This window comes from Prosopis cineraria, unplaced genomic scaffold (genome assembly GCF_029017545.1).
Source record: "Prosopis cineraria cultivar Desert tree isolate PC_DT_omini unplaced genomic scaffold, ASM2901754v1 PC2, whole genome shotgun sequence".
Lineage (NCBI taxonomy): Eukaryota > Viridiplantae > Streptophyta > Magnoliopsida > Fabales > Fabaceae > Prosopis > Prosopis cineraria.
This window is the reverse complement of record NW_026555333.1, coordinates 21,563,006-21,577,191: the sequence shown is the minus strand read 5'-3', so window position 1 is coordinate 21,577,191 and position 14,186 is coordinate 21,563,006. Positions and strand designations below refer to the sequence as shown.

Genomic DNA, 14,186 nt, shown 5'->3' with positions numbered 1-14,186 from the left:
GGATTTGGACTAAGTTTGAACCCTATCAAGCTTGTCCCAATTTTTTTTAGGTTTATTCAAGTTGACCTGTCGAGTTTGACCTGAATTATTGGTTTTAATATTAATATCAATATACAAAACGCCAACCTAGATACATATATAATTAACTATCTCACTTAAATTTATTACTCTCGATGACTTTTTTCTTTTCTCAAATAAATTATATGGCCACTTTTTCTTTGTTAGTTCAGATATCAGAGATCAATCAGAATCAGTTCAAAACTTCTAAGCCGTGACGAACCTTAAGCTTCTACCCTTTGAAGATCCATCAGAACTGCAATTGTATTATTCAAGACCATAAAAACATGGATTAGAACATCAAAATGGGCATATCACGTCATATGCTGAAAATATGTGCTTACAGGTAAACTTGATATGTTGCAACGAAAACACTGGATGAAATAATTACCTTGTGAAGCTCATCCTTTGTATCAGCTGGATAAAATTTACACGCCTCTGGAAATTCTGAAGCAATATTAGATATACAGCTCTTCTTTACTTCATGTCGATGTTTAAAATTGAGTAAACATAGAAGTACCTATTGAAGATCAAACATGACAGATATCAATGGATATATGCACATCTCAAATTATGTCAAACAAACTTGAAATCTAGCACGTAATTACCACCCTACACTTGAGTTCTTTCACTACCATCACATCACCAAGAATATTATATGTTAAGAAGCTCATGATATGCAATTTCTAAATGTTAGATTTCTTATCTTATGGAGATAAAACTTTATATATTTCCAACATTAATGACTATGTCAGCTGCTACATACCTGCATGTATATATGCACGTTCACGTGACTTCCAAGAAATGAACAAATCAAGAAGAATAGAAAAGGAAGAAACAAAATTAAATAATAAAAACATAACAAAAGAAAAAGGGATAAATATAATCTGCTGGAGCGAACATGAAGTGAAATTTATTTTGATCATAAAAAAATAGGGCGAGTACACTATAAGTACCTCGATCTCCAACATCTGTGAGAGTGCGAGTAACACTTACAGTGTGGCTCCCAAGATTTGGGACAGAGATTGAAGGGTAGTTAAAATCTGAAAATACTGAAAGATGCTGGGAAAGTAAAAGGGCTCCTGGAAAATAACATACATTAAGTCACCTCCAATCCAAAAATAATGCCCCCATTTTTTATCATTACATAAATTTTAATAGATTTTACTTTATAAATACAAATATCATCAAGTTTGAATTTATACATAACAAAAAACAGGTACAACAAATAGGAACAGAAAACTAGTAATACCAACGATGAAAATATAGAAAGCAAGCATGAGCAGTGGCCTAATGTCTGCTCAATTATTTTATTACTAGGTTGAACTTGATATAAAAAAATAGTGAAATTACAATCAACAGTGGCATCATATACCTTAGCCATTTGTACGTCAACAACCTTGTAGCCTTGAAGCACCACCAGCTAAAGACCCTTGAAGCTACGGCATCGAAATTTTAAATCATAATAACAGAAAGTTGAAGGAATGTCTACACTTGTAGCACCAGATAGTTCTATGAGAAACAACTTTCAGTGTCCATAAATGGAAAGAATGCCTTAAAAAACAAGGTTATAGCTATAGTTCAGAGAGTTTAAACTTTAAAATATCAAAAGGAACAACTAACTTTGATTATATCTAGTAAATTGTATTTTAGACTATAATTCAGACTTTAGAGAGTATAAATAGAAAAGTAATGTAATAAGGATAAAAAGACCAAATAAACTTTCAACTTTCTGATCTACCTATACTACTATAAAAAAGGGAAGAAATTAAGGGAAAGAGTGAACAAGATGTTGATGTTACAGTAATATATTGCACAGGGTAAATCATGCATAGAATAAATGTTCATTGGATAGCATCATTAGCATGTAATTTCAGATAAATGCATTTTTTCTTAGTTATGATCATCTCTCCTAAGGTGTATCTGGCATATTTAAAAGGAATAAGTCTACAGTTTGTGTATGCAAATGTATATGAAGTATGTCTGATTTGTAGTGTAGAATTGAGTTGGGCCAACTGAAGAGAGAAATTTCACCATACCAACACCATGCAATTTACATGATTCAAAGTTCCACTATGAATAATTAGCACTCATACCATCATATGAATATCAATGTTAAAAGTAGAACCCATTGACACAATTAAGTGCATGACATAGAAAGCAAATAACAATGTTACCTTCAGAAGAGGGCAAACATCTACTTTACTATCTATCATATCAGCATAGATGGCACAGACCTCAGTCCACAACATCCATACAAAGCACCACTTCTAATTACTAATAATTAACAAGGATAGATGTTGCAAGCAGATTTTACCACAGAAGCAAACAAGTTACCACATCTGATGTCGACCATGAGTAGTAATGTTAGATCCCTAAAGACTTGGTTCTAGTTTGGATCTTGTGTGGGTACCTATCAAGAAATGGAAACATTTAAAAACCGAAATCCCATACCAAGGAAAAAAAGTAAGAGCCCAGCCAAACTCCTATGATATGGGGCCAATTTCAATAGATTATTGGAGGGTCTCATTGATATGCATCCTGTTCCTGTAGGAATTGAAACAACAAGTCGCCAATTATGAGTTGGGTGCTATGACCATTCAGCCAACGATGACTAGCGAGTTTCCCCGTATACTGGGTCATTTAGGTTGACACTTATGCCTTTACATTCAAATTAGAATTGTTCCAATATCTCAACACCTAATATGAGAATTGCTAATAAAACAATTTTTTGACTTTTAATATCAGTTATTACTTTTTAAAATCTGAGTTGGTATACCTCTTGCATGCTACTTATATGACAATCATAAATGCCAATAAAATTAGTTAAAAATATAATGGAATGGATAGCTGGAGTTTACAAAAGAACATACGGAGAAAGAGGAACAAAGGGGATTGACATGTTGCTTGATTCTCACATGACCCAAGTCCTCATACTCGAATGCCACCAGTTCGGGGCTACTCAAATGCTCTATATTATAGCGCTTTTCTGACACTTCAGCAACAGGAACATCTCGGCTGCTACAGTAACAACATATACCTTGGGGAGCGAATCAAATTTCTTTCCTGCCGCTATTTCAAATGCATAAACAAAATACTGACTTCCCTTGCCGGTTCTAACTCGGTCGTTGAGTTGTATCATGAGCATAGCGTGTAGAGTGGAAGAGTTATCGGTGACAATTGTCGAGATCTCATTGGGTGTGAGATTTACCAGCATACTCTAATACCCAAGCAATCGAACAGAGTCTTTGAGACTACATCGTGGAAGAAGAATTTCCACAAAGGCGGTGGTTCGAATTTGGCCCGAAAGTGCAAGTATGAAAATGTGACAACATATATAAAGGAAGAATAGAAGCAAAGAACATAGTTTTCGGAGGGAATACGTGTTTAGGCTTCCCGTAAACATGTGAATAGCTACATTAGCTCTTAGTAGTGGACAGCTAGTACAAGAGGAGTGACAAAATTAGAAGACCCACGGAGGTGACATAGGACGACACTGAGGAAGTGCACAACGAAGACAGTGGCTTGAAGAAGACGACAGGAAAGAATGAGGAAGCACCGCTAGGAGAGGAGAGAACGCGTTCGCATTCGGTGTTCCTCGTCAGCTTGAAAGCTGGTCGTCTCCCTTCATTTTATCAACAAAAAAAAATCCGTACAGTTCATTTTAAATTTATTTTTTAAATATTTTTAATATTATATTTATGAAAATAAAAATTTATAAAACATTTAATATCAAATTTGTACTGTATTTAGATGAGTAATTTGTAAAAATTATATTTTTTATTAAATTAAATTATTCATATTATATATGCATTGTTCAAAGTACATTCAGATAGTTAATTTATAAAATTGAAAAATTAATATGACAAGACTAAGTACTTAGCAAACTCGAGATGGAATCCATTAATATATTAACCCAATTCTAATTTGGCATTTCTAATGGCTATAAGGTTCCTGCCAATTTCTAATGCCCAATTTTGACCTTAGCAAATCAAACACAAAAATACCAACCCCGTTGCATCCCTCTTCATTCTCGTCCACTACTAATGCTAATTCATATTTTAATGCATTTTTATAGTCCTATGATGGATTATATATCTGCTTTAGTGTGCCTCATTTAAGATCATTTACTTATCATTATCATTCTGAATACACACCTTATCATGGTATACCATAAATCCATCATCATTAAAGCTGAAATATGTGATCTAATCTTCCTCCACTTCTTCTCAAATCCTCAAAAGATTTTTGTCTTCTAGCTGCACTATTCTCAACTCTCTCCAAAACTCATCGATAAATCTCAGTCAAATGCAAGTTGTACAACGTCATCTCTAGAACATCATGCTGAATATTTGAGTAGGATTTCAACAATTTGTGTTCTTGTGCAATCAAATGAGCCATATGCACATCTTCTAACTTAAAGCCTCAATAACCACATTTGCTTTACTTGGATGGTATTTTGAGTTCAAACTTGTAGTCTTTGAAGAATTTCATCCACCTCTTCTATCTCATATTCAATTCCTTCTGATCTACTAAATATTTCAAACTCTTAAGGTCGCTAAATACAGTGAAGACCACACCACCTAAATATTGTCACCAAACTTAATTCTCCTTAGGCTTTTAGAATGTTGTCCCACACTGATCTGTCTAAATAAATGGTTGATCTTTCCTAGTCAATCTAGTCAAAAACCTAATGATACTGGTGCCCCAATAATCCCAGAAAGTTTTGAATTTCTATGACAAAATAATACCTTCCCTATTTCAACACCGCATTCACTATATTCGAATCCACTACTATTTCATCTACTAAAACAACATGCCCTAAAAATCTGACTTCTCCCTTGGTGAGCTTGGTGTATCACTTGTTATCTTTCAAAATCTATAACAAAATCATCAAATGCTTGGCATGTTGTTCCTCATTTTCAAGTATATTAGAATGTCATTAATAAAAACTACAACAATGTGATTTAGATAGGGTTAAAAAATATGGTTCACATAATCCATAAAGACCACAAGCACAATCGTCAGCCAGAGTGGCTCTACTGAGAATTGTAAGTGACCATATTTGGTTAAGAAGGCTATCTTAAACACATTCTCCCTCTGAATCCTTAGTTGATAATAAACTAATCTTAGAGAAGACGCTTCATCCAATTGATACAAAAAATTATCGACCCTCAATAAGGGATACTTGTTCTTCACTCACCTTATTTAGCCATCGATAATTGATACAAAGTCACAAGCTACAGTCTTTCTTCTTGATAAACAACACTGGCAAGCCTAAAGGTGACACACCTTGAAGTACCCATTAAACTTATTAGGTTTGTAGCATGCTACTGATTTAAAATTAAATTCTTGCCAAGTTTATAAGCCAACATTTAGCACACCTTGAATCTCATAAAACTCAAGGGCCAACTTCTAACTTTCCTTAAATCCCACATAGACTCAAAGGCCAACCTCTTGCACACTATGAACCTTAACTCTTTAACCAAATCAAAGCACATGCTTAGTTACTATTACACTAAATGACCATAACATTACCTTTTATCATTCACAATCTACTTTAGACTATATAATTTTAATTGTTACTCTAACTTAACAATCATTTCCATCATAGGTTTCATATATTTTTTATTTTTACTGCTAACATAAATATCCTCAAGACTTTTATCATTTGCATCTCCTTATTTGTTAAACTTCAAATCGAATTCTCTTCTTTGAGATAATATCTAATAAATTATTCAATTTAATCATCTAATAGCATGGTTAATTTAGAACACAATGGTTACCCAATATCTAAATGGATATATCTATTATCCATCATATAAAAACTAGAAAAACATATTATTCATTCCTCCTTATTCACCCTATAATTTTACTATTTCCATGACACAATTCCTTTAGAAAGATATTATTACCATGCAATCTTGTTCACTCAAGTATTTGTTCTTCCAATATTGGACCATAATTATACAGCGGATTGCTAACATTAGCAGTAACATGCCTTACTAGTCTTACTTGACAATCTCGATGAAGCGATCACTTTGATAATAAACAATAACTCATGCAAAGGCAATTTATTCTTTTGCACACTTACTAGATATAAATAAATGTGTAGTGCTAAAATCAAATAAAACTTCTATCTTTTGATCACAAAGGAGGATTGTACCTTTGATCAAGTTTGAAGATGCCCCAACCTCATCTTGGGACAGTACACTTCTCCTAATATAATAGATTGCTACTTAGTTGATTTAGCTCTATGCTCTAGACATTTCCTTACAATATGGCCTACTTTGCCACATTCAAAACAAACCCAGCACTTTTCAATATGAGATCTACTATACTTTGTGCATTCTAGCCAATGAGTAGTACTCTATATTGAAGCAAGCATAGTAGATTCCTGTTGTGAGAGTTGTCAACACTTTTTGCATCGTTACTTTACTTTGAGTCTTGAGACTGAGATCCTTTATTGAAACCTTTCTTCCTCAAAACCTTAGAACTACTCGAGATATAGCCACCTTTCTTTAATATTCCTCCTATGGGACCCAGGGCAGATACTCTCTCCCAAAGACATCTTCTTCTCTTAGCTTCAGTCTCATGACCTCTTCTCGTTGCTATTCACAAATTAATATCACTAGTTCCTACTTCCAATTGAAATGGCTTACTATCAAAATCTTCATACAATTTTGAGCTCGAATGTCACCAACAATGATTAATCTATAATTAATCATATTTACAATCATCAATATCATCATTATCGCCATCCATATTCTCTATCTCAATACTTTGAACACCCAATGTTTTCAATCTCTTGCATTCAATCATGCCATTAAATTCATTAACTTTCATTAACATCAACTAACATCATTAAACTCTTTATTCCCCATTAATGGCATTAAACAACCTTCAATCACCATAATAAATGTCATTTTTGGACATTTATGTGAGTCGCCACCAAAGTTGTATAAAATCATAAATCTTAGGTTTAAATAGTTTAGACAATTCCTGTTAACTCCATTCAATTCAATGCATTCAAACCCATAACCCTTATGATCCAAAAATTAACTTCCCTCTATCAATCCTAACTCTAAAGACTCTCAAAAGAAGAAGAGAAAAGAAAAGAGGAGCTTAGAAAACTTACCTTTAGTGTTAGATAGCTTTAAAGTATTCCTAATACCTTTAATCTCTAAGTCCCAATAGAGCAAAATGCAAGTCCCTTTGTTTTTCTTCTTTTTTCCTTATGTTTTTCAAACTAATGCATGTATTTCTTATAGAAAAAATACACCATACACCGTGACACATACTGCATATGCCGCAATGTATAGCATAGGGAGCCATCTTCACACCTTTATGGTCCATGCATTATGTCAGACGTTTCTCGTGCCATGATATGTGGTATAGAGCCATACTTCCTTATTTCCCTCCTTTAAGGTCCAGGTGTCTCTATTCTACTTTAAACCTAATCTTAAGGTTGCAACCATAACCTAATAAGTTCATTAGTCCTATCTAGTCATCCTCTAACTCAAATGTGCTTAGATTTTACACAACTACCCCTTAACTAGTTTGATTAAATAGGAAGTCAAAAATTTAGGATATCACACTTAGTAATATGGAAATGTTCTAGAGTAATTTGACCTAAGATTACCATAAATATAGGGGAAGAAGGTGAATAATAGAATGAAGATTAAGTTTTAAGGGAAATAGTGGGTATTAAGGGATAGAAAGTGAGCAATTTTTTTTTTGTAATAATAGGAATTGAAAGATTATAGAGTTAGAGGAGATGCTTCTAGTTGAAATGTCATATAGATTGCCAGCAATTCTGCTAACAAATATTATAGATTATGATGACAATATTAAGTTTCTTAGAGGGGAAAATGACTATATTTCTATGGAAAATATGCACCATATATTGAAATGAGTAGATTATATCAATGCAAAAGGTTGTCGAAGCTAGCTTAAGAATGGAAGGGGTCAAGGAGGATACAAGTATTCATATGGCTACCTATAAATAAGAGTCTACTTACTTCTTTAAAAAGAAAAATATTTAATGTATCTTTTAAGATGTGCTAAATGTAATGAAGATACTTTACATGTATTAAGAGATTGTGAGGGCGTAAAACAAGTATGGGTATGCTATTTAGGGGAAAAAAGGAAGAATAATTTTTTTTGTTTAATTAAAAGAGTGATTTGTCATGAATTTATCAAATTACTAGAGTTTTAATAAGGATTGGAATATGCATTTTAGGTGGCTATTTGTTTCCTCTGGTATTATTCTTTAAGTTTAGTTTCATATGTCCAAATGACCTAGTGCTAATACTTAAATATATGCTTATGGAGTTTTGAAGGAATGAAGGAGTAGGAGAGGAATGAAATGTAGTTTATAGAGAGAGGTGACTTGGGTTGAGCTAAAGGAAGGGTAGATTAATCTAAATATTTATAAGCCTTTAAGAGGATAAAATAATGATACATGTTGTGATAGTATGTTTAGGAATAATGAAGGGAAGTGGCCTGGGGGTTCTAGCATTGAGTGGTTGTTCATGATTCATTAGTCGAACCATAATTCAATTGTGGTTGAATAGGTAAAAATATATTTAAATTGAATATTACTTATTATAAATAAAGAATATACCAAATTACATTTTCAATTAGTTTATGATAGAAAAATTAAATAGAAATTAAAATAGTTTGGTGTTACAATTTATAGTACATGTAATATAATGAGATTTTCTAGAAGATGAATAAGGAAATGATAATGAAATTGCAACAAAAATGGCTAGTTTTGCATATTCAATGCCTAATTAAGAATTAGCACCATGAACAACATGGCTAAGCTATCATCCAAGAGTGTCAATGTTTATGCTATGGAGGTTTTGCCAATCTTTAGCATCTCAACCCACAAACCAACTCCCCTAAGATCCAATTCTTATATTTATGATGAATCCTCGATCATCCTACCTCCATAAGAATAAGACCTCAAAATTGTGATCAAAAGGGATAGCATAATAGACCTAACAAATGACCCAAAGTCAACAATTATAGGAATTCAATGGGATCTATTGACCGAATGTCATAATCTTAATGGAAAACTTATTAGCCTTGCTTAAAAGACAAGAAAAGAAAGGGCATAGACAAAATCATATTAGAACCCCTAAGAAGAAGGTATATTGGCTTAAAGAGAAAGGCTAAACAAAATATAATATAATACCAAAAATGCCCAATGAAAACAAGATTATGGTGACAAAGTTAACTATAAAAGGACTTTAAAGTCAAAGTCAAAAAGAAATCAAAAGAAGGTGCTTTGATATGGATGAAAGCACGTTTAGTATGTTATGTTGTAAGATGTTCCTCATGCAGACAAGCACAAAGTTCAAATGAGTTGTCTTCTACTAAATCCCTTGTATTAAAAAAGAACTCAATTAGGAAATTTTTTTGTTTGAATTAGAAGAAAAATTTGAAGAATCTCTATATGTGCTTGTAACATCTGAAAAATTAACTCCTGAATTAATTAAGCTAATAAGGGTAATTTATCACATTTAATATATTAAGTATGTAATATCTCACTCAACTAAACATCATTAACTTATAAGACTCATGGCAATCAAAAAATTAACTCAAAAAGGAGATTACTAAGTTTTAATTCAAAATTAAGGAATCTCAAGTTTTCATAATCAAAATGAGTTTAAGACAATCATAAACTCTTATATTAGAGTAAAAATAAGATATGAAAGTATGGGATACCTCAAAGAAGTAAAAAAGAATAAAAACAACTTATATGCTATGAAATAGGGAAATGCGCTACAGCTTGTGCACGCTGCACCGCAGCGTGTTGCATGTAAAAATGACAACAGATTCTACTGTCATTTGACAACAGAATCGGAGAAATTCTGACACGTCTTGATTCTCCATTTGACATCCGAATGATGTGATCTAAGTGTCTACAAAAAAAATCTTTTTACATAAACTAAGTAATGGCATGGGTTTCACTCCCAAAACAAGTCACATCAAGAAGTTGAATACCCAAACATATTTTAAACCACTTTTCACAATTTTCACATAAAAAGGGTGTCCAAAAACCACAACAATTGTCAAAAAGCCTTTCCTAATACCTGGGCCCATGTTCATAAGACCTAGGACTATCAATATAACATGTCATATGCACTTAAATATTCACATAAGATAAAATTACTTACTCCTCAATCCCTTTTTCACTAAAAACATAAGGGGAGGTAATTTGTTTTGTATTGCATCAAACTAAATCAAAACATGTTCAAAAACATTATTTCTTCACTTGTACTAGTATTTTGGCCCTATCAACAAATATATATCATCATATAAAAATACTCAAAGCGCAAAGTACAACTCAAACATTCATAATAACAAAATAGTACAGGTGCAACGGTATGCAACCTAGAATTGGCATTCATATTTATTACACAAAATAAATATAAACTAGAGGCATATAGTAGAAAAATGTTCTAATTCCTAGCCTCTTGAGCCTTTTCCCTTTTTGCACTAGAGCTAAAGCCTGAAATGTGTTAAATAAAAGGGGTGAGTCTAGCCACTTAATAATTAAGGTAAAACCTACCCTATACAGTTATATATCAATTGTAAATCAAACATATGCATATAAAACTAAGTACTTAAAAATATGCTTACACACATACCATAATTTATCATTACTTATTTTATATCATCCTTATCCACATAAACTAGTTGTATTGTCACAATACATTTAGACATGTGACCACGACCCATTATCTACACAAACTTGCCATAACTCAACATGTGTGATACGTCATATATTTTACATAGGCAATGATCAACCAACCTTATATCCTCTTTATTTTCTCAAATTGAAATTGTAGGTTATAACACTAAATAGGGTTTTGTCCGTGTGACCTGACTACCTAAACTCACTAATTGTAAGGTGTAAGCTAGCCAAAGATCATATGACTCACTCTTAAACCACGGCTTATCCCACTCTTGAATCTCTAGAGTGTCTCATACCTTAGGCTATTCTCCTTATTAAACTGGTAAAGAAAGTTAGGTTCTAATCCCTAAAAAAACTATGGGACAATCCCTTTGTGGGATAGGCTATATATTTGTATACCGGAAGGCAACTTAAATACCATATGAATTTTTCTCTACTCCCAATCCCTAGGCAAACTCCCGCCCACTGATCATACTATTAACGATACTCACTCAATTTTAGCAATCTCATTTATTTAATATCAACATCAACAACGTTGGGCTCATGACCGTACACTGCTTAAGTGAGTATCAATCTCATTTTCACTTATAACACATAAACATATCACTTTGACCTCTTATATTCCTCTTTCTCATATTCACCACCAACTACTCATTCATAATACAACACAAGTGATTTTCATTTTGGAACATTACTTATACTATTGTAAAAACTCATTTTACTAACACTTTTGCATGCTTATACACATCAAGCAAAACATGTAATACTATATTTCATCCCATGTTACACTTCTCACAAGTCATAATTCACAAACTAACACATAATTATCATCATGTATCAATTAACGTATAACTACCTAAAATAGGGTTCCCTTGATTACCTTAAACTTTTGAGAGATCAAAGGTTTATCTCTCAATGTTATAACTTCCAAGCTTGAATTCCCAAGCTAAATAGATGTCAAAGAGCTCAATCTATAATTTACCAAGTTAACTTTCATTAACATTGCCAATCTCACACATTTCAACTCTAATCTTCCTTTTCTAGATTACCTAATGCCCACACTACTTACATTTAGGCTTTCCCATTAGGTTTATTATCTATCTATAACATAACTTCATTGAATACCCATATTGCCATTAATACCTCAACAATCATAATAATAACAGATTTAATATCCATTTTCATATATTAATGGAAATCACATCCAACAACCACCAAAATCATTAATACTAAGTTTAAATACTCTAACAAACTCCTATTAACTCTACTTGAGTCAATGGGTTCGGACCCATACCCTATATGAATTGAAATTATCATCATTTAAACCCTAACTCAAATCCTTGAGAAAATGAAAGAGAAAAGGAGAAAAAGGGTTTAGGAATCTACTTTGAATTATTTGAAGCTTTAAACCTCCTTAAATCCTCCCTTAAATTGTGCCCTAAAAGAGCAAATATGAGTTCCTCTTTTTTCCTTTCCTTTCCTTTCTATCTTTCACATTAGTTCATGACTTATTTCTACAGAATTCATACTGTCCGTCACGATGCCTGTCCCTACACACCGGCATATGTTATATAGAAGACAGCTCTCGCCTGGTGGCCCTATGTACCATGGCACACTATGATATGTGGCGTAGAGGCTTTCTAACTTATTTTTCTCTACTTGTTTGGGTCCTTAAGTGATCCAATTTCATTTTAGACTTAAATTATACCTGAAATTTCAACTAAAAACACTTATTATTCTCCTCTGACCGCAAACCACGTCAACTTACTTAATTATCTTAATTAATCATAATAAATTCAAGAATTAAAAATTGAGATGTCACAAAGTATATGTAGGTGAGAGTTTTGGGGCTTGAGATTAAGTTTGGGGGAGAAATAGGTCCTCTATCTAGGCTTATCCACATTTGTGACTTGAAGGGTGATGATCAATTGTGGTTGAGCATCCCTAGAAATGGAGTGTCCTCTCTGTTCAAAATCGATCATGGTTAAGTCCTATACTTGGACAACTGGTCACCGTTGTGAATAGAGGAGGCATATCAAAATAAGTGGTCTTAATCACATATGGACATGTTTATAATATTCTCAATCATGGATAGACAAGACATCAAAGTAGCATTTTAATTAGACAAAAATATAGAAAATAAAAAAAGAGTGTGTGAGATAGAGAGGGGGTAACTGGAAGCATAAATTTTACTCTATTAGGGGTTAACTTTACAAATATTTAGGAATGATTTAAAGCTAATTAAGTTTTTTAATCATCAAATGCCAATAATTCCTCTTGTAACAATCTAGAGTTTGGCCAAATAACTACTATAATCAAAATCCATCTATTAACATCTTAAATGAGACTAGAGAAAGCTTTACCTTACCTTAATGTTTTATAAAATCTACTAATAAGAAATTTCAATCTCCCACTATCATTTGACCTAAAATCATTGACAATAATTTTTCACTAAAAAAATGAAGAGGAGGGGGTATAAATCTTAATCACACACCTTAGATTAACATTTAGTAGCCTGAAACCTCTTGATTTTTCCTTAAGAAGCTTGTAAGAACTTTTTTCTCACTATTATAGACCTTAAACTCAAAAATCCTAATTTTTATCTTATTTTCATATTTATAATTGCAAGTTGTGACTACATTTAGTGGCAAAAACAATATATCATACTCATGTCTATCAGTTAACATGACCACGTGTTAGACTATTCAACTAAGGTTTGTGTTTAATTCATGATACCACTTACACTAATTATGTCCACAGTCAAATACCACTTATACTAATTGCAACACAACATACCACATGCACTAACTATATTCACGAACGGATATGCTCCATTGTCTTCTTGTCCTTGGGCAAACATGACTACAAGCATGTTTCTTCATATTTTTGGATCTTGATCAATCAAGAAACATGATTAAACCACCTTAATCACAAGTAATAAGTTTTAGAAACTCAAGATGTTAAATTCTTCCCACCTTAAAAATTTTAGTCCTCCTGAATTAAAGCCATCATCTTAAACATATTCCAATTGCTCAATACCATGATCTTATTTGAGTTAATTACATCTAATAAGTTATCATACAACTATTCCTTCCTTTCACTTAAAGCACTAACCTTGATACATCCAAGACCATGACATGTAGAGTGCACACCAAAAACTTGTACATTGACATTATAGGTCTCTATTATTCCTTGATTCTTTGTCATTCCATAAATGAATATACTCTGTTGTCTTCTTGTACTTAGGCAAACATGACCAAAAGCATGTTAATTCACATTTGTTGACATTGATCAACCAAAAAGCATGATTAAATCCCCTCAATTACAAGTAAGTAGATTAAGAAACTTGGAATGTTACATAGCTAGTATTGAATATGTAATGTCCACCTTAATATTACTAAAACATAGTACACGAAACACA

General features: G+C 32.6%; 1 long non-coding RNA gene across 1 annotated transcript; it reads right to left on the bottom strand.

Annotated features, from left to right (window-relative positions):
* Positions 1 to 3,637, bottom strand: LOC129299399 (uncharacterized). The gene is made up of 4 exons (XR_008590558.1): positions 2,931 to 3,637; positions 1,433 to 2,470; positions 449 to 577; positions 1 to 313 (listed from the first exon to the last, which is right to left on the bottom strand). It is a non-coding gene; the product is annotated as an uncharacterized LOC129299399 (long non-coding RNA).
* Positions 3,638 to 14,186: the final 10,549 nt, after the last annotated feature.